This window comes from Cyrtonyx montezumae, unplaced genomic scaffold, assembly GCF_038088225.1.
Source record: "Cyrtonyx montezumae isolate F1298 unplaced genomic scaffold, pur_monq_1.0 scaffold_57, whole genome shotgun sequence".
Taxonomy (NCBI): domain Eukaryota; kingdom Metazoa; phylum Chordata; class Aves; order Galliformes; family Odontophoridae; genus Cyrtonyx; species Cyrtonyx montezumae.
This window is the reverse complement of record NW_027072064.1, coordinates 468,119-471,632: the sequence shown is the minus strand read 5'-3', so window position 1 is coordinate 471,632 and position 3,514 is coordinate 468,119. Positions and strand designations below refer to the sequence as shown.

Here is a 3,514-nt window from a genome sequence, read left to right as displayed (position 1 = left end):
ACCAGCCCCACAACCTCTGTAGGATCCGCAATCTGCCTTTAAGGAAAGGCTGCCCACTCTGTGCACCAGCAAATATCCGTGTAGAATTTAGTTAGAGTTATCATTATGAAAAGAGAAAGAGAATTAACAACTTACTTGAGTTGCAGAGGAGAAGTCAGGAGGAGCTGCTGGAGGAGAGGTGAGCAGCATGTGCTTTTATGCTGCTTCTCAGGTAGCCAGGAGGATCTGAACCACCTTTTGTGTGTGAGGTTTGATCAGATTCAAAACAGAAGCGATTACACGTAACAACTCATAGTGTATAATCATTTTACTCACTGTTGGCATCTATTAGCCAATTCCCAGCTTCCCTTTACGCCTCACTACGTCACCCTACTATAAACTTCTTGATCCCATTCAGATTCACCAGATACCAGCCTTTCTGAAACAAGTCCCAGATTTTAGCCCTTCATAGCATTGCAAAGTACCTCAGTTGGGATTAAACTGGCTGACAACTGTATGATACTTAAGAACTTTTTGGAAGTTCTGAGGCATGGGCTGTAAGTATTACCCTTGAAGCTCCAAGGTGCAGGAGACTTTGAGTACCTGTAACCAGATACTAAACAAATACTGAATTATAGCAACAATTTCCACTGTCACAACATCACAGACCACACAGCCAGGTGCATGATACTGCATAAGATGGAGAAGTAAGCAAAAATCAAGAAACCATAGAAAGATCTTGATTCATTCCCACCCAAAACCAACCAAGGGAGTGGATTGATACCAGGAAGGATCTGGTCATTGAAGTTTTGAAAGGAGCTGAAACATGAGGTGCATAGTTGTGTAACAACATGATGAAGAAGGGAACATCATAGTAATTATGATAAGTCAGAAAAAAATTTGCATCATCCAAACGAGTTGCGTATGCAACAAATATTGGTTGGTAAAGCAGTGTGACCTCATGGACAATGTTGTTTCATACTCATGAGTTCTTTGGAAAGTGGAAAAATAGTGCTGACCTGCCAGACCTTTTCTGGGCACTCCTTCTGATATATGTTATATGTCAGCATGGTTATGGTCATAGAAAAGGTCCTATTGCAGGCTGATTCCTTCAAACAAAGCTGCAGCTTGCAATTTTGTTGTGGCCAGTGAGCATAGCTGTGATGTGATTAGCTCAAGTTCGTGCTCTACAGCTTGCAATTTCCTGCACAAGCCCAGCTCTTGGAGATGTTGACAGGAGAAGAAATCAGTAACCCTCATCAAACTTAAAATCTCAGGATGCATTTGTTTCTCTTTTCAGGGAAAACGTTCTTGTGTGAGCTTGTCGTGGCAAGGACTGAACACAGAACCTTTCTCTGTGGGTAGAACCCTGAAGACTACAAGTTGCTCTTCACCATGGATATGCCTCTGCCAGATTTTCTTCTGTAACTTCAAGTTCTGAAATGCATCAAATATATAGTACTTGTATAACATCCTCATCAGGTGTCTGGAATCCATAGCAAGGGATGGGATTTCCATTAAAGACTTTATTAACACAAAGTACTATTAATCAAGGGTTATTTCAGCATCATTGAGCTGCAGATTTAGAAACCAAATTAAAAGAAGAGGAAAACTTGATACTGTGCAGCAGAAAGGATTTTATTGAGAATGACAAACAGGATTTATCAGAGCACTGCAACACTGCAGGGAACAAGGCAGAGGGATTGAGTTAAATTTGCATGACAGCAAAGGAAAAAGGGATTAAGTAGGGTACAAGGAGATCATGAGCAGAGACCTCATGAAAAAGGAAGCTGGCATCTAGGCTTGCTCCTCAGGATGGCTGAGCATGCAGCCAGCTCCTGGTGATGCCCTCTGACAGCCTTCCCTCCGTGATTGCTCAGAGGCCGCGGATTTGCTCTTGTTCCTGCCAGGTCTTGGTGGGAGGTGGAGGTGGTGGAGTGATGCAGGGCTTCGGAGGGCGGAACACCCCTCGGCGGGAGTAGCAGGGGTAGGAGTAGCGGCCACCTAGACAGGCAGCAGGCACCACAGAGCTCTGGGCCTCCAGGAAGCTCCCATGGCCAAAAGAGCTGCCCAGCTCCAACGGGGCTGAGGTGCCCACAATGCTCTCCTGAGGGCAAGAGCTGAGGATGGGACCTGGGAAGGTGATGACCACAGGTGGAGGGTAGACGATGGCACGGGAGTCCCCACAGGAAGTGATGCACGGCTGGCTGTAGGCATCGGCGTAGGGCTGTGGGCAGGTCACCTCACAGGATGGCAAGGGGCGGCCGTAGTCACAGGGCTGCCTATAGAAAGCCATCGTAGGGATGGAAGTGGGCCTGGAAGACATAGAGTAACAGGGCCTGGTCAAGGGTTACAGTACAGCACAGCCCTCATGTACCCAAAGCTGTCACACTGAAGGGACACGTGCAGAGAGCAAGTGCCACAAGACGACTGCTTATAATGAAAGGTCAGAAAGATAAAATACATTCTACTCTATTTCTTGTTACTCTATTCCACATTTTGAAATAATACATACAGCACTCTCTACCTGAATATAAATGGAAATGACATTTTTAGTGTCACCCTCCCCCATACCACAAAGAGTATTACTTACTTGGTCCAACAGCAGATGCAAAATCAGAACTGAAGTGGTTTGAAGGCTCTCGACTGCAGGGACTTTTATACGGTTCCTACTTTGCATTGTTGGTCCTTGTCCCTCCAGTTACCAAACACAGTTTGCACGTGTCAATCAAAGTAACTGCTTTGTGCATTGTTTCTCTTAACTGAGCAACTCCACCCTACATGGAATTATATGTACGCTATTGTCCACAGATGTCTGATATGTCAAAGTGACTGGTGCCATATTTGTCTTTACTAAAACTCTGTTGAATTTGTTGGAAACAAAAGGAAATCAGATGTGCTTTGTTATGGAGATTCAAAGTAACTTTTCACAATATGCTGCTGTGTTCGACCAATATCTGTATATGCATTGGCCACATACTGGTGCTTGCTTGCATTTTATGCTATTATAAGAATTAGCTCAAAGCTGGCAATAAACGTCACAGATTTCTGTCCAAAGCCACAGTAGTCTGTCTGATCCTTTAATTACTATTTCCTATTTCAATTCAAATAAAGAAAATCTGTGTTTTGGAGCAATACTTGCAAATTCTTCATTTTAAATTCAAAGTCTATCCTTAGCATAGAACTGTTACCTAGAAATTGCTGTAAAGGAAAATACTTTTGCATTACCCAGAACAGAGTGCTGCAAAACAGGGTACAGGGCTGTGGCTTGTTTAGTATCACAGGTCTTAGATTTTCTATGATACGTGGAAACTCACGTTCAGCTCTCAGCTGATGAAACTGAGCTTGGAAACAAAGCAGGTGTATTGTCATATTGATCAGCCCTTGTCTTAGAGGATATCTTCTAATAATCTTAGTGATTCCATACATCAACATGCATTGCTTAATACACTTCAAAACAGAAAAGCAGAAATAAGACTAAATGTCAGCAGGCTGTGTTAGCCATCACATCCCTGCCCCAGAAGTTCTGTCAGTT

At 43.6% G+C, this 3,514-nt stretch overlaps 1 long non-coding RNA gene across 1 annotated transcript; it reads right to left on the bottom strand.

The window, feature by feature from the left end:
- Positions 1-1,596: 1,596 nt before the first annotated feature.
- Positions 1,597-2,624, bottom strand: LOC136056680 (uncharacterized). Its single transcript, XR_010622969.1, has 2 exons — positions 2,573-2,624; positions 1,597-2,294 (listed from the first exon to the last, which is right to left on the bottom strand). It is a non-coding gene; the product is annotated as an uncharacterized LOC136056680 (long non-coding RNA).
- Positions 2,625-3,514: the final 890 nt, after the last annotated feature.